At 44.0% G+C, this 18,116-nt stretch overlaps 1 protein-coding gene across 1 annotated transcript in view; it reads right to left on the bottom strand.

Annotated features, from left to right (window-relative positions):
• Positions 1-18,116, bottom strand: part of LOC122794877 (nuclear autoantigen Sp-100-like) — a 1,817,621-nt gene that overhangs the window by 1,393,590 nt on the left and 405,915 nt on the right. The window lies entirely within an intron of this gene.

The following is an 18,116-nucleotide window of genomic DNA, read 5'->3' on the forward strand; positions in this document are numbered from 1 at the left end:
GTTTTCCAAGAAAGAAATTTTAACTCTGCAGTAGCAGTTGGCTCGAAAGGAGGTAGAGTGAGTTTCTCCAATACAAAGTTAATGTCCCAGGCAGGGGTTGGAGCTCTCCTGGGTGGTCTCAATTTTTTGGCCCCCCCCTGAGGTACTGCTTGAGCAGAGGATGAGAAAAGAGGGGAGGTTCTGTGTTGTAATGAGCTGAAATGGCTGAGGCATGGATTTTAATGAAGGAAAAAGACAGGCCCTTGTGAAGCATCTCAATTAAGTATTGCAAAATCTGAGGTAAATTGGGCACTGCTGTGCTCATCCCTTGAGACTGATTCCAGGCACAGAATATTTTCCATTTGTCAGCATAAGATTTTCTAGTACTAGCTCTTCTTGCCTCCAAAATAACATCCATCACAGGTTTCCTGAGGGATGGTAAGGGGGAATTTAAGTGATTAGCCAAGCTGCAAGATTCAATGTTGGGAGCTGAGGGTGCAGGATTTGGTTCTCCTGCTGAGACAGTAAGGAAGGTGTCTGAGGCAGGTGGCATGGAGAAATTTGTGACACACTGCACAGGAGTGGGTACCAGCGTTGGCGTGGCCAGTCTGGAGCAATCAAAATCATTTTTGGTTTTTCCTGTTTGACTTTTAGCAGACCTTTAGAGAGCAGAGGCAGAGGGGGAAAGGCATAGACTGACAGGTTTTTCCAGCTGAAGGACAGAGTATCCACCTTCCAGGCTTTTTTGTGAGGAGATCTTGTGCAAAATTTGTCCAACTGCTAGTTCTGGGGTGAGGCAAAAAGATCTATGTCTGGGCTCCCCCATTTGCTTGTCAACATATTGAAAATCCGTGGTTCCAGTTTCCATTCGTGTGGGCCATGAGATTTCTGCTTAGTTTGTCTGCCAGAATATTCAGTTTTCCTGGCAGAAATTGAGTTTGTAGTTGTACTTGGTAGCTCAAGGCCGTGTTCCACAATGCCATGGCTAGTCTGCAGAAGGGGTAGGAATGTGTACCCTCCTGCTTGTTTATGTACCACATAACCATGGTGTTGTCTGTCTTTACCTTTAGATGTCCTGGAAGAAGGTAGTCCTTGAAGGCTGTCAGAGCATTCTGTACAGCTAGCATTTCTTTTTGATTGATATGTAGCTGCATTTGATTTGGGCTCCATTTGCCCTGAATGCATTTCCCTGCCAGATGAGCCCCCCATGCATAGTCTGATATGTCTGTAGTTAGGATTTGGGCGGCAGGGGGTGGTGTGAACGGCAGTCCCTTGTTTTGGTGGCAGGCCTCTGCCCACTATAGGAATTCCAGGCATAGGCAAGGTATGATACAAATCATTGTTTCCAAGCTGTGACAATGTTGACTCCATAAACTTTTTAAGTACCACTGAAGTTTCCTCATATGCAGTCTTACATATGGAATTAGAAGACTGTAGGAGGCCATAACCCCAAAGCTTGCAGTATTTGTCTTACAGATAGCAGGGTTTTTGTGGCCACCTGTTTGAAGTAAGTCACCAAAAGAATTTGCTTTTCTGGCGCGAGGAAAGCCATCTGGGCAGTTGTATTCAAGCTTGCACCCAGGAATGTAACTTTTTGAGAGGGTACCAGTTGTGATTTACTTTCATTTATGGTATACCCTAGACATGTTAGAACCCTTTTTACAAACGCCAGATGTTTTAAAAGTATGGCCTGGTTTTCTGCCTGAATTAGACAATCGTCCAGGTATGGATATATTTGAATATTTCTTTGCCTGCAAAATGCAATTAATGGAGCTAGGCATTTTGTGAATACCCTGGGTGCAGTAGACAAGCCAAAAGGCAGTGCAGAGAACTGATAATGCAAGTAGCCTGCTTTGAAGTGTAGGTATCTTCTGCAAGATTCCCTGATTGGGATATGCAGGTATGCCTCTTTTAAATCTAGAGTTGCCAACCAGGCATCCTTGCCTAGCATAGGAAGTAACTGGTGAAGAGTCAACATCTTGAATTTTTGAATGTCCAGAAAGGTGTTTAGAGTAGACAGGTCCAGAACTGTACGCCATGATTTGTCTTTTCTGGGTACCAGGAAAAGTCTGGAATAGAAACCATGTCCCTTTTCCTCTTCTGGTACTGGTTGAATAGACCCCATGTTTAAGAGGGAAAGTACTTGTTTCTGAGCCTATGCCCACTAATTTGGGGGCAGGTCTGGCCACCCATTTGGAGTTGGCAACCTGTGGAAATGAAATCTGTATCCCTGGGACACTATATTTAAAAAGTACAGTTCTGTACATATACCATAAATGTAGATGTTCGAGTGTATTCACTGTTGCAGTTATTACATTTGGGTAATCTACTGGTAGGTTGCCCTCAGTCGGCCTGAATAACAAAGTCTTGGGTCCTGCATCGATTGCTGTCTCCACTTCCATGACGTCAGGTCGTCAGGGGTATAAAACATGCAGCCGACACCATTTTATTCAGTTTTTCTTGCCCCAGATGTCAGGTGCCCCCCAGATGGGGAGCAAAAAAAAAAAAAAAAAAAATATATATATATATATATATATATATATATATATATATATATATAAACAGAAATATATGTAAATACACTTTTAGCAACATAAACTTTACCTTCATCTAAAAGCAAATACACCACAAAGGCTTTAGTATATACTGAAGGAAAGAAAAATTATAGAAAAGGGGGATGGCGGGTGGGTAACCTGGACTGCAAAAGTGAATATACTCGAACATCTACATTTATGGTAAGTGTACACAACTGTGCTATATTCTTCATGTTTCACTGTTGCAGTCATTACATCTGTGTAGAATCCCAAAGCTATGGATGGGAGGATGGAACTAAATAGCATAAAGAGCGTTATTATTCAGTTTTTCTTGCCCCAGATGTCAGGTGCCCCCCAGATGGGGAGCAAAAAAAAAAAAATATATATATATATATATATATATATATATATATATATATATATATATAAACAGAAATATATGTAAATACACTTTTAGCAACATAAACTTTACCTTCATCTAAAAGCAAATACACCACAAAGGCTTTAGTATATACTGAAGGAAAGAAAAATTATAGAAAAGGGGGATGGCGGGTGGGTAACCTGGACTGCAAAAGTGAATATACTCGAACATCTACATTTATGGTAAGTGTACACAACTGTACTATATTCTTCGTGTTTCACTGTTGCAGTCATTACATCTGTGTAGAATCCCAAAGCTATGGATGGGAGGATGGAACTAAATAGCATAAGGAGCGGCTATAAGGCCCTGCAGAACTGCAGTGGCAAAGCCTGCCCTGGATTTGGAGAAGAGAGGCAAATGATAATGCTTTGTGAAGGTATGAACAGAGCTCCAAGTAGCAGCCTCTAGAATGTCTTTGGTTGGAACCCCTCTGAGAAAAGCTGCTGAGGTAGAGGCAGCCCTGGTGGAATGTGACCTGATCCCCTTGGGCACAGGTTTACCAAGGTGCAAGTAGCAGAAACAAATGCAGTGGCTTATCCACTTAGAAATAGTCTGCTTTGATATAGCCTTCCCCTCTGACCCTGCAGCAAATGCTACCAGTAGTTGCTCTGACTTCCTTAGAGATTTGGTCCTGTTTAAGTAGAATCTTAGTTGTCTGTGTACATCCAATGAATACAGAATCTGCTCCCACTTGTTCTGCGGATTTGGGTAAAATGTTGGCAGGTGAATTGTCTGGTTAAGAGCCACACTGGATACCACCTTAGGCATAAAAGAAAGACTGGTCCTGAGGGACACCCTGTCCTGGTAAAATGTAATAAAAGGCTCCACAGCCATGAGAGCCTGTAGTTCTGAAACCCTTCTTGCTGAAGTAACTGCCAAGAGGAAAGGTGTTTTCCAAGATAGAAATTTTATATCCACAGTAGCTGCTGGTTCAAAAGGAGGCAGGGTGAGTTTTTCCAGCACAAAGTTGAGGTCCCATGCAGGAGTTGGTGATCTTCTGGGAGGCCTTAAATTTTTGGCCCCTCTAAGATACTGTTTAAGCACAGGATGAGAAAAGAGGGAAGGCTCTGTGTTGTAATGAGCCGAGATGGCAGAAGCATGTATTTTTATTGAAGAAAAAGGTAGGCCCTTGTCAAGCATCTCAGTCAAATATTGTAAAATCTGAGGAATATTGGGCTTTGCTGTGTCCATTCCTTGTGCTTGGTTCCAAGCACAGAATCTCTTCCATTTATTAGCATAAGATTTTCTAGTACTAGGCCTTCTGGCTTCCAAAATGACATCCATCACAGATTTACTGGGAGGTGTTGTTTGAATAATTAAATGATCAGCCATGCTGCAAGGTTCAGAGTTTGGAACTGAGTGTGCAGAATTTGATTGTTCTGCTGAGACAGTAGATGAGGTATATGAGGCAAGTACCAAGGAGGAAGTTGAGACATATTCCTTAGAATTGGGTACCAGTGTTGGCGAGGCCAGTCCGGAGCAGCTAGGATCATTTTTGTTTTTTTCTGTCTGACTTTTAGTAAGACCTTGGAGAGAAGAGGCAGAGTGGGAAAGGCACAGACTGATAGGTTTTTCCAACTGAAGGAAAGAGGAAAAAACTTTCCATGCTTTTCTGTGATACGTTCTTGTGCAGAATTTGTCCAGCTGATAATTTTGGGGAGAGGCAAATAGATCTATGTCTGGGCTCCCGCATTTCTGTGTTAACATGCTGAAGATTTGTGGATCAAGTTTCCATTCGTGCGGGTCCATAAGATTTCTGCTTAGGTTGTCTGCCAGAGTATTTTGTTTGCCTGGCAGGAATTGAGCTTGAAGATGTATTTGGTAAGTCAAAGCTGTGTTCCACAATGCCATGGCTAGTCTGCAAAGGAGGTAGGAATGTGTACACCCTTGCTTGTTTATGTACCACATAACCGTGGTGTTGTCCATCTTTATCAGTAGTTGTCCTGGATGAAGTAAGTCCTTGAAGGCGATCAGAGCATTCTGAACAGCTATCATTTCTTTCTGGTTGATATGCAAATGCATTTTTTTTGGACTCCATTTGCCCTGACTGCATCTCCCCGCCAGGTGGTCCCCCCAAGCATAGTCTGATGCATCTGTAGTTAGGGTTTGGGTGGCAGGGGGTAGAGTGAATGACAGTACCTTGTTTTGGTGACATGTATCTGCCCACCAAAGAAACTCCTGTTGGCAGGGAATGAGAGGAATCATTGTTTCCAGACTGTGACAATGTTGACTACATAAACTTTTTAGGTACCATTGTAGTTTCCTCATATGCAGTCTCGCATATGGAATTAGTAGAACGCAGGATGCCATGAACCCCAAAGCCTGCAGAATTTGTCTTGCAGATAACTGGGTTTTTGTTGCCATTTGTTTGAAGTATGTTGTCAGTTGCCATTTGTTTGAAGTATGTTGTCAGTTGCCTTTGTCTGGCGTAAGGTAAGCCATCTGGGCAGTTGTATTCAAGCTTGCACCCAGGAATGTAATTATTTGAGAGGGTACCAGTTGTGATTTCTTTTCGTTTATTGTGTACCCTAGGCCTGTTAGAAGCCTTTTTACAACGCCAGATGTTGAAAAAGAGGGTCCTTGCCCACTGCTTGAATGAGACAGTCGCCCAGATAAGGATAAATTTGTATGCTTCTTTGTCTGCAGAATGCAATTACTGGTGCCAGGCACTTTGTAAAGACCCTGGGCGCAGTAGATAAGCCAAAGGGCAGTGCAGAGAACTGGTAATGCAAAAAAACTGCCTTGAAACGGAGGTATCTTCTGCATGATTCCCTTATTGGGATATGCAGGTATGCCTCTTTTAATTCTAGAGTCACTAACCAAGCGTTCCTGCCCAGCATCAGCAGTAGCTGTTGTAAAGTCAGCATTTTGAATTTTGGAATGTCCAGGAACGTGTTCAAAATCGATAAGTCCAGTATTGGATGCCAGGCATTGTCTTTTCTGGGTACCAGAAAAAGTCTTGAATAAAAACCTTATCCTTTTTCCTTTTTCTGGTACTGGTTGAATAGCCCCCATATCCATGAGGGACATAACTTGTTTCTGAGCCTCTACCCACTGATTTTGTGGAAGATCTGGCCATCTGTTTGGAATTGGCAAAGTATGGAAATGAAATATGTACCCCTGGGATACTATGTTTAATACTCACTTGTCCTGGGTAATTAACTGCCAATTTTCAGCATGAAGTGCTAGTTTTCCCCCCAAGGGGGCTGCCAAAAGATAAGTGCTTGGTGAAGGTAGAGGGAAGTCATTGAGACTGCTTACTGTAGGGTTGCGCTTTGTTTCCTCAAGATTTGGAGGTGGAGGCACCCCATTGCTTTAACCTGTAAGAACCCTGTGATTGGTATCTGGAGCCTTTTGAGTGCCTGGATTTGCCTTGAGTGGCTCTGTTGGACACAGGAAAGGACCAATTTTTAGTGGGCCAGTGCCTACTGAACCTGGGCGGCTGCACTTGCAAGAAATCTTTTACAGTTTGCATAGATTTAGCTTTGTCTTCCATTTTCTTTAAAAACCTCTTCTGCCTTATTACCAAACAGAGTATCATGCTGCAAGGGGGCATCCAACAATTTAGCTTTAACATGATCAGGCAGATTTTGCTCCTTGAGCCAGGCATGCCTTCTAATCACAGATCCAGTAACTGCAGCCCTGCAAGAGGCCTCCAAGGAATCAAAACCACATTGCAAAGTATGCTTTCCAACCTGTTCTGCTGAATTCAATAATTCCTGTAATTCTTTATTTTCCACACAATCAGAAATCAACATCATTTTCTGTTTCAGTAAGCCCATAACATGCTGTTGATATTTAAACATATGAAACTGGCAGTTTAAAGCCCTAAATGCCAAGGTTGCAGACATATAAACCTTCTTTCCCCATCTATCCAGCACCCTGGAATCTCTATCAGAGGGGGTAGGATGTTTGGCTGTAGAGGCCTTTACACCCTTGGGACCCTGTGAAATAGTCTCAGGATCAGCAGCAGGATTTTTGAATAGAAATTTGTGGGAGTCAGGAACCCTGTAATATCTGTCTGGCTTACTAGGAGCCGGAGGTAGGGAATCAGGAGCCATGCTTGATTCCGAAAATGCATCATCAACAATGTCTAATACAGGAGGTATTGCCAAAGGCCTATGCTGAGGAAGAAGAAGGAAATCCCTAAGTCTCTTTTTTGATTCAGAGAAGTCCTGACTCTCCCAGTGAAAATGTTCCCTTAAAGTATGCAAAGTTTCTCCAAAAGAGTAATTCTCAGGAGGAGATGCAGATGTGATGGATTCTTCTGCATCAGAATCCTCATAGGGTGGAATAGAAAATTCCTGATCAGAAGAGGAATCAGAAGAAATGGAAACCTGATCTGAAGATTCATAATCAGTGTCTTCCCTAGGCCTCTTAGCAGGGGGGGGGGGTTGGGAACGCTTGATCAAGGTAATTAAGTCCTCAGCCATTTTGATCATCTGTTTTTTAGGCATAGGGGCCTGAGCACGTGGCTCATGCGTCGGTTTTTTAGACATAGAAGACATTTTTGATCTTGTTTTTAAGCCTGGCGTCGGTTTAATATAAAAATGTTGAGGCCTGAAAACACCCTCAGAAGCCGGTGCCTGCTCAGCAGCTTCGGACCCATCCAAGGGAAAGACATCCACTGGTTCAATACTCTGAGAATCTTGCGGTATACCGGACTCCGAATGGGTCTCGGTAGAGGCCTGCGACTCAAAAGTAGCGGGTATCAGGGGCTGCAAAAGCGCCTCACTGAGTACCAGCGAACCGGCGACTGGCTTAGGAGAACCTTCGTCATCGGTTTTGGACTTTGACGGTCTGTCTCTGTCTTTTTCTTTGTGCTTTTTGTGAACTCCGGTAGTCAGATTGCTAACCGACGACATTTCAGGATAATTAAATCTTGATCCAAAATATTTAGAAGCAAAAATATACCGACGCTTAATAGTGCGTTGGTTAAATCTAGCACAAAACTGACAACAAGGCAGGTTATGATCTGCGCCTAGGCAAGGAATACAGTACAAATAAAAATCCTTATGAGATATTTGCTTCCCACAAATAATGCAATTATTAACTTTTACTGACATTGGTAAGGAGCAAGAAAAAGTTTCCCCAACGGGGTACTTAGCTGTAGTTTGAAGTCTACGGTTCTGAAACTCGAATGCGAAAATTTCAGGAGTCGGCCGTCTGGCACTTACGAACTGCTTCGGGCAACGCGCGGCAAGAAAGACTAAATAAAATGGTGTCGGCTGCATGTTTTATACCCCTGACGACCTGACGTCTTGGAAGAGGAGAAAGCAACCGACGCAGGACCCAAGACTTTGTTATTCAGGCCAACCTGCCAGCAGATTACCCAAATGTAATGACTGCAACAGTGAAACACAAAGAACATCCCATTTGTCCTGGGTTATAAGCTGCCAGATGTTTGCATGAAGAGCAATTTTTCCTCCCAAAGGGGCGGCTGAGAGGTAAGTGCTTGGTAATTTTAAAGAAAAGTCATTGAGATTGGTTACCATAGGGTGGTGTCTTGTTATTTCCAGATTTGGAAGTGGAAGCACCCCATTGCTTAGTTCTGAGAGTCCCTTGGGACTGAAACCTGGTGCTTTTGGTGTGTCTGGGTTTGGCTTGAGTGGACCTGGAAGGAGCTGGAAAGGACCAGTTCTTAATAGGCTAGGGCCTACTACATCTTGGAGGTTGCACTTGTAAGAAATCTTTCACAGTTTGCATAGATTTAGCTTTATCTTCCATCTTTTTTAGAACTTCTTCAGCGTTACTGCCAAACAGACGGTCTTGAAGCAAAGGAGCATCACCCAATTTTACTTTAACATGATCAGGCAGAGATTGCTCCTTAAGCCAAGCATGCCTTCTAAGCACAGACCCAGTAACAGCAGCCCTGCAAGAGGCCTCTAAAGAATAAAAACCACATTACAAAGTATGTTTTCCAACTTGTTCAGATGAATGCAATATATCCTGTAAATCTTTATTTTACACAGTCAGAAATCAACACAATTTTCTGTTTAAATCTGAAAACACACAGTCACTGTAGCCCAAAGGTCTTCTCCAGAAATAAATAAAGTCAAATGAGGATAGAAACTGGAAGTCGACCACCACAATAAATGGATAAAATGTATTTATTGTGAACAGATAAGCGCTTTCACGTGTGCCAAGACACGCTTCTTCAGAGCCTTACAATTTTCTGTTTAAGCAGTCCCATGATCTGCTGTTGATATTTTAGCATATGAAATTGACAGTTTAAAGCCCTGATTGCCAAGGTCACAGAAGTATAAACCTTTTTACCTTATCTATCCAGCGCCCTGGAGTCTCTATCAGAAGGAGTAGGACTTTTAGCAATAGAGGCCTTAATGCCCTTAGGCCCCTGACAACTGGTTTCTGGGTCCGCAACAGGATTTTTGAAAATGAATTTGTGGGACTAAGGAACCCTGTAGTATCTGTCTGGTTTACTAGGAGCCGGAGGCAGGGAATCAGGGGCCATACTGGATTCCGAAAACACATCATCAACAATGTCTAGCACAAGAGGTATAGCCAAAGGCCTATGCTGAGGAAGAAGAAGGAAATCCCTAAGCCTATTTTTGGATTCAGAAAATTCCTGACTTTCCCAGTGGAAATGCTCCCTTAAGGTATGTAAAGTTTCCCCAAAAGAAAAGTCCTCGGGGGAAGGGGGGGGGGGAAACAGAGGGAATGGAATCCTCTGCATCAGAATCCTCATAAGTAGGTATGGCCAAATTCAGGTCATTAGAAGAGTCAGAAGAAACAGAGTCCGAGTCAGAAGAAACAGTCCTGTTCAGAAGATTCATAGTCAAGCTCAGCCCTAGACCTCTTAGAAGGGGGGGGGGGTTGACTATCCCTGATTAGAGTAATTAAATATTCAGCCATTTTGATCATTTGTTTTTTAGGCATAGGGGCCTGAACATGTGGCTTGGGCGTCGGTTTTTTAGACATAGATCGAGATTTAGGCCTTAGTATTGAAGGTGGAGTCGGTTTAATATGCAAGTCTGTAAGCCTGAATACACCCTCAGAAGCTGGTGCCTGAACAGCGGCTCGGGACCCATCCAAGGTAGAGACATCCGAGGGTTCCATAGGTGAAGCATCTCACGGCATACCGGACTCCAAATGGGTCTCAGTAGAGGCCTGCAAATCAGAAAGTACAGTTTTGTACCTACCATAAATGTAGATGTTTGAGTGCTCATACAGCTGTAGTCATAACAGATGGGTTATCCTGCCGTCAGGCGGGTCCTCGGTTGGCCGAATTCCAAAGTCTAGGTCCGGCGTCGGTTGTCGTCGCTTCTTCCCTGACGTCAGTGCGGCAGGGGTATAAAAGAACCAGCCGACGCCATCTTCTTCAGTTTTTCTTACCCCAGATGTCAGGTGCCCCCAGAAGGAAGGCAAAACATAAACTTATGTAATCCTGCAATATAGAATAATCAAAAAACAGTTGTTTGCAAGCAAATACACCATAAAGGAATACCCAAAATAGGTTGTATGAGAAGGTGTTTGCCATAAGGCCTGTCCTAAGAGGGGATGGAGGGAGGGAAACCTGGACTGCAGCTGTATGAGCACTCGAACATCTACATTTATGGTAGGTACAAAACTGTACTATGTTCATCGTGCAGTCATAACAGATGGGTAGAATCCCAAAGCTAAGTAGGGGTGGCAGGCACTAAGTGGAACTAGGAGGAGCAAGGATGCCCTGCAAGACAGCTGTGGCAAATCCCGCTCTAGATTTTGAGTAAAGTGGAAAGTGATAGTGTTTGGAGAAAGTGTGCACTGAACTCCAAGTGGCTGATTCCAAAATGTCCTTGGTAGGAACCCCCCTGAGGAAAGCTGCAGAGGTAGCTGTAGCCCTTGTGGAGTGGGACCTGATGCTTGAAGGCACAGCTTTTCCATGAAATGAGTAACAAAAGCGTATGCAGTGGGCTATCCATTTTGAGATTGTCTGTTTGGAGATAGCCTTTCCTTGAGCACCTGTAGAATAGGACACAAAGAGTAGCTCGGATTTCCTGAATGGGTTTGTCCTGTCCAAATAATAACGTAGTTGTTTGTGAATGTCCAAGGAATGCAGTAGTCTTTCCCCTTTGTTTTGTGGGTTAGGGTAAAAGGTAGGTAAGTGGATAGTCTGATTCAAGGCTACACTGGATACTACCTTTGGCATAAAGGTAGGGTTGGTTTGTAAGGAAACTCTGTCCTGATGGAAAATGATGAAAGGCTGCACAGCCATGAGGGCCTGTAGTTCCGAAACCCTGCGTGCTGGGGTGATAGCCAGAAGGAAGGCTGTTTTCCATGACAAATATTGTAGTTCTGTTGAAGCAGCTGGCTCAAATGGAGGAAGGGTCAGTTTTTCCAATATGAAGTTGAGGTCCCAAGCAGGGACTGGTGGTTTCCTTGGGGGTTTTATATTCTTAGCCCCTCTGAGGAACTGTCTTAAGAGAGGATGAGAGAATAAAGGAGGATCTGTGTTGTATTGTGCAGAAATGGCTGAAGCATGGATTTTGATGGAAGAGAAGGAAAGCCCACTGTTTAACATCTCAGCTAGGTACTGTAATATTTGAGGTATATTTATTACCCAAGGATTCTGGCCCTTTTTCTGATTCCAGGCACAAAACCGCTTCCATTTGGCGGAGTAGGCTTTTCTAGTAGAAGGTCTTCTGGCCTCCAAGATGACATCCTGCACCTCCTTGGAGAGGAGGGTCTATTGGGAAATCAAGGGATTCTCCATGCGGCTAGATTTAGGGTTTTGAGCTGGCTGTTAAGAGTTTTGAAGTTGTGCTTGGACAACAGAAGAGGCACTAGAGGTAGGATCCATGGTGGGGAATGCGTCAGGCTCTTCAGGAGTGAATACCAGTGTTGTCTTGGCCAGTCTGGAGCAATGAGAATCATTTTCGGCCTCTATGCTTTGGCTTTTAATAGAACTTTGGGCAGCAGAGGGAGAGGCGGAAAAGCATAGACTGTCAATGTTGTCCAATTGAAAGAAAGTGCGTCCACTTTCCAGGCCTGTGGATGATAGGTCCTTGAGCAAAATTTTTTCAGTTGGTAATTTCTGTGGGTAGCAAAGAGATCTATGTCTGGCTGTCCCCATGCCTGAGTTATCTTTGCAAAAACTTGAGGATGCAACTTCCATTCGTGTGGATCTGTCATATTTCTGCTTAGGCTGTCTGCCAGTGTGTTTTCCTTCCCTGGCAGGAATTGTGCCTGAAGTTGGATTTGCAATTCCAGAGCTGTGTTCCAAAGGGTCATGGCTAGTCTGCACAGGGGGTATGAATGAGTTCCCCCCTGTTTGTTTATGTACCACATCACTGTGGTGTTGTCTGTCCTTATCAATAGCTGGCCTGGATGCAGTAGGTCTTTGAAGGCCATAACAGCATTTTGCACTGCTAGCATTTCCTTTTGGTTGATGTGTAGGTGCTTCTCTTTTTGAGACCATTTTCCCTGAATGCACTGATCTTTCATGTGTGCCCCCCAGACGTAGTTCGAGGCGTCTGTTGTGATGATTTGATTTGCTTGAGGTATGCAGAAAGGGAGACCTTTGTTTCTTTGGCATGCTTGAGCCCACCACAGAAATTCCTTTTGAAGACATGGAATGAGTGGTATAATTGTTTCCAAACTATGGCTGTGTTGAGACCATAAGTTTTTTAGGTACCATTGAAGTTTCCTCATATGCAGCTTTGCACATGGGATCAGCAGGATGCAAGATGCCATGAATCCCAGAGCCTGCAGGACTTTCCTTGCAGTCAGCCTGGTGAAGGTTGCCATTTTGCTGAAGTATTGAGATAGTTGCCCTTGTTTGTCTGGCGTGAGGTAGGCCATCTGGGTGTTTGTATTCAAGCTGGCATCCAGGAAAATTATTGTTTGAGAGGGTATTAGTTTTGATTTCTTTTTGTTGACTGTGTATCCCAGAAAGTTCAACAGTCTTATTACAAATGCCAGGTGTTTCAGAAGTATGTCCTTGCTGTCCGCTTGGATCAGGCAGTCATCCAGATATGGGTACATTTGTATTCCTTGAAGTCTGCAAAAGGCAATTACTGATGCCAGGCATTTCGTAAACACTCTGGGTGCAGTAGATAAGCCAAAGGGCAATGCAGAGAATTGATAATGGGTTGAACCTGCAAGAAATCTGAGGTATCTTCTGCAATCTTGTCTGATAGGGACATGCAGGTATGCCTCCTTGAGGTCCAATGTTACCAGCCAAGACTCCTTGCCCAGCATGGGAAGAAGCTGCTGTAATGTGAGCATCTTGAATTTTGGTACCTGTAAATATGTGTTTAGGATGGATAGATCTAAAATAGGTCTCCAATCTTTGTCTTTCCTTGGTATCAGGAATAGTCTGGAATAAAACCCTTGACCCTGTTCTTTTGCAGGCACCTCTTGAATAGCTTTCACGTCCATGAGAGCTGAAATTTGTTTTCGTGCCTCTGCCCTTTGATTTTGTGGCAGGTTTGGCATGCCTCTCATTTCTGGAAGGGTGTGAAAGTGGAATCTGTAGCCTCTGTCTATAATGTCCAGGATCCATTTGTCTTTTGTGACAATATGCCAATTTTTTGAGAATAATGCCAGTTTTCCGCCTAAAGGTGCTGCCATTAAAGCTTTGCTTGGCAGGTAAAGGGGAAAGTCATTGTGTCTGCTTTCTGAATGACTGTGATCTATCTTCTCCACCTCTTTGGGTTGGTGCTTGCCATTGCCTGGCTCTGAATGATCCTTGAGATTGTCCTCTCCCCCTCGGGCACCTGTATCTGCCTCTTTGAGGTCTGTCCGTGGCTGGAAAGGACCAATTTTTTGAAGGCCAGTTTCTGCTGAAACGTGGAGGTTGTACCTGCAGGAAATCTTTCACTGTTTGCATTGATCTCGCCTTTTCCTCCATTTTCTTTAGTACCTCCTCAGCTTTAACACCAAACAATACATCTTTTTGAAGAGGTGCATCTAGTAATTTAGCTTTGACATGATCTGGTAAGGCTTGTTCTTTGAGCCAAGCATGTCTACGTATGACAGACCCTGTAACAGCCGCTCTACATTAGGCCTCTAAAGCATCAAAACCACACTGCAAGGTATGTTTACCCACTTGCTCTGCACTATGCAACAAATCCTGCAACTCTTTTAAATCTGGTTGCTCAGGTTGTGTCATTTTGCTTTTCAACTCAGATAATAAAAACTGTTGATACTTTAACATATGGAACTGACAGTTTAATGCCCTCATGGTTAACGTGGCCGAGGTATACACCTTTTTCCCCCACCTTTCTAAAGCTCTGGAATCTCTCTCTGAAGGTAATGGGTTTTTAGCAGTAGAGGCCTTAATTCCCTTGGGACCCAGTGAAATAGTTTCTGGGTCAGCAGTATGGCTTTTGTATAGGAAATGGTGTGAATCAGGAAAGTACAGTTTTGTACCTACCATAAATGTAGATGTCCGATAGGAATGCATCTGCAGTCCTTACAAATGGGTTGTCCTGTCGTCAGGCAGCCCTTCGGTCGGCCGGATTCCAAAGTCTGGATCTGGCCTCGGCTGGTGTCGCACTTCACCCGACGTCATAGCTGCAGTTATTCGGGTATAAAGGCATCAGCCGACGCCATCTTCCTCAGTGTTTCTTGCCCCCGATGCCAGGTGCCCTCTAGGAAGGCTAAATTTGGATAAATGCCAATGATTCCAAATAGTAGAGAGCAAACACAAAAAATAAGCATGTATTTACATATATACAAACAAATACACCATAATAGATTCCCGCAGCTAGCTATAAGATGGGCAAATACCCTAGGAGTACCACAGAGGGGAAAGGCGGGTAATCCTGACTGCAGATGCATTCCTATCGGACATCTACATTTATGGTAGGTACAAAACTGTACTATGTCCTTCAAGGATGCATCTGCAGTCCTTACAAATGGGTAGAATACCATAGCCAAACTGGGGGAGGAGGAAAAAGGAATTTATGGTGTAGTTAAGATCCCTTGCAAAACAGCAGTGGCAAAACCTGCTCGGGATCTAGAGTATAAAGGTAAATTATAATGCTTGGCAAATGTATGCACGGAGCTCCAAGTAGCAGCCTCTAAAATGTCCTTGGTAGCCACTCCTCGTAGGAAAGCTGTGGTAGTGGCTGTAGCCCTTGTAGAGTGAGGCCTGATGTTTTCTGGAGTTTTCTTTCCATGGTAGGAGTAACAAAATCTGATACAATTTCCTATCCACTTGGAAATAGTCTGTTTTGAAATTGCTTTTCCTTCCATTCCTGTTGCATATGCTACCAATAGCTGGTCAGTTTTTCTATTGCCCTTGGTCCTCTCCAGGTAGTAGCGTAATTGTCTATGTACATCCAAGGTATGCAACAGTCTTTCTCCCCTGTGCTGTGGGTTGGGGAAGAATGTAGGTAGGTGGATAGCCTGATTTAAAGATACTCTGGAGACCACCTTAGGCATAAAAGTAGGATTTGTTCTCATGGACACTCTATCTTGATGGAAGATCAGGAAGGGTTGTACTGCCATTAATGCCTGTAGCTCAGATACCCTTCTTGCTGAAGTGATTGCCAGTAAGAAAGCAGTTTTCCATGATAAGTATTGTAATTCTGCTGTTGCTGCTGGTTCGAAAGGAGGGAGTGTCAATTTTTCTAGCACAAAGTTCAAGTCCCATGCTGGTAAATAGAAGTTATGTTCTTACCATAACGTTCCATGTTAGTTGTCTTCTTCTCGCCTTCTTCTTGCTGGATGGGTTCGGAGCCGACCTCGCCCACTGCCACTCTAAAAGCTCGAGAGTTGGTTCCACCGGCTCGAGGCTCCCCTTATATCCCACAATGCTAGGCGTGAGTTACCTCAGATCTCATTTGTAAGCTAACCCCAGCTTATAATAGTATGAGAATGACTATAAACAAAGTCCACCTCTAACCAGGGACAAAGAAGGGTGACCTATATCCTCATCCAGGAAATATGCACAACAGCATATGCCTAATAAAAGAGGTGGTAGAAAGAGAGGTCACAATCACAACTCCTCTAGGTCTGTCCAGGCCAGGGGCAGGAGGGTGGGATTAAGAAGAAGGCGAGAAGAAGACAACTAACATGGAACGTTATGGTAAGAACATAACTTCTATATGTTAAGTTGTCTATCTCGCCTTCATTCTTGCTGGATGGGACCGCCCCTAGCACCTTGTCCCGGTGGCCTAACGGAACAGACTCCTGAGAACAGTGGAACCAAAGTTAGCTCTATGCCTAGAAGCTAAATCCAACTTATAATGAGAAATGAAAGTGTGAGGAGTAGCCCAAGTAGCCGCTGCACAAATGGTGTCAATAGGCAGTCTGTCTTGAAGGCTAAAGAAGTAGCCAAAGCTCTGGTGGAATGGGCCTTAGGTTTATTAGGCAGCTTTTGGTGTCTAATTTCATATACAAGGGAAATCAGAGATGTTAGCCATCTAGATAATGATACCTTTGAAACTGAAAGTCCCTTTCTGCCTTCTGCATAGGAGACAAACAGCTGGTCAGATTTTCTGAATTGTTTTGTTCTATCCAAATAGTACCTCAACTGACGATGAACATCTAGCCAGTGTAATTTTTGTTCAGTCCTGTTGGAATATTCTGGAAAAAAGACAGGGAGGTCAATGCTTTGATTTAGATTTGACGTCGAGACTACCTTAGGCAAAAAGGACGGGTTCATTCGTAAGGATACCCTGTCCTTATGAAACAATAGATAAGGAGGTCGACAGCTGAGTGCTTGAAGTTCTGAAACTCTTCTAGCTGAAGTAATAGCTACCAGAAAGAGAGTCTTCCATGATAGCAATTTTAAAGAACAGGAGGCTATAGGTTCGAAAGGGGGAAGAATCAAAGAAGTAAGAACTAAATTTAGGTCCCAAGGAGAAGGAGGATTTCTTATAGGAGGTCTGAGAAGAAAAACTCCTTTCAAAAAGGCTTTGCAAAGCTTGTGGGACATTAAGGCAGACTCAGAAATACCCACATGAAAATTAGAAATAGCTGCCAATTGAACTTTAAGAGTAGAGGGAGATGAACCTGCATGGAAGAGTTCAGCTAGAAAATCAAGGACTATTTGGATGGAAGCAGTGAAAGGATCTATGTCCCTTCCTTGAGCCCAATATGTGAAGCGTTCCACTTACTCAAATAAATCTTCCGAGTGGAAGATTTATGGGAAGCTATCAAAATATCTCAACGGAGTGAGATAATTGAGGAAGCCTGGCTAAGGTTGGAACTGGTGGAACCAAGCAGTGAGGTTCAGAGAGGGGAGGGAGCGATGTAACTGACCCGACTGATGGATCAAAAGATCTGGAACTAGGTCCAGATGCCAAGGTCGCTCCAATAGAAATTGATGTAGAAAGGGGAACCACACCTGTCGAGGCCAGTAAGGAGCAATGAGGATCAATGAGGCCTTCTGAGCGATAGCTTTCTGTATCACTTGAGAGATTAGTGGGAAGGAGGAAATGCATACAGAAGTCCCCGGGCCAAACTTGGACTAGAGCGCCTCTGCTGGGTTGGCCTGGTAAAGGGAATAGAGTGAAATAATCTCTGCCCTTGCTGTTTTGGGGAGTAGCAAAAAGATCGCAGCAAGGCTGACCCCACTTGAGGAAAATTTCTCTCACAACAGAGTCTTTCAGAGACCACTCGTGAGGCATGAGGATAGCTCTGCTCAACTTGTCCACGATTTGATTGGACTTCCCGGGGATGTGCGTTGCTATCAGAAACCGCTGAGAAGAAATCGCCCATTGCCACAATCTGAGAGCTTCTCGACACAGGGGTAGGACCTGGTTCCGCCTTGTTTGTTGATGTACCACTCTAGAGACATATTGTCTGTCTGGTTTGCAATCGCTCCCAAGGGAAGAGAGTCTTGTAGGGCTTGCAACGCTAACACCACTGCTCTCATCTCCAGAACATTTATGTGCAAGTGGCATTCGCTTGGTTGCCATGTGCCCTGGACCGTCCTGCCCTGATAATGCCCCCCCCACCCGATCAGGGAGGCGTCCGTTGTCAGAGTAGCAACTGGAGGGGGTGGAACAAAGGGTCTTCCCAACAAGAGCTGAGGGAAGACATCCACCACATGAGATGATTTCTGCACGCGTGATCATAATGGTGTGGGACATTGGAAGTTGCTGGTATGACCATTGTGTAAAGAGCATCCACTGAAGGATTCGCATGTGGAATCTGGCTAATGGAAGCAGAGGTATGGCCGCCATAATTCCCAACACTTTCAGCACTAACCTGGCTTTGATTCTGTT

The sequence above is a fragment of the Protopterus annectens genome, chromosome 2.part1, assembly GCF_019279795.1.
Source record: "Protopterus annectens isolate FY-2018-M chromosome 2.part1, PAN1.0, whole genome shotgun sequence".
In the NCBI taxonomy this organism is placed as follows: Eukaryota; Metazoa; Chordata; order Ceratodontiformes; family Protopteridae; genus Protopterus; species Protopterus annectens.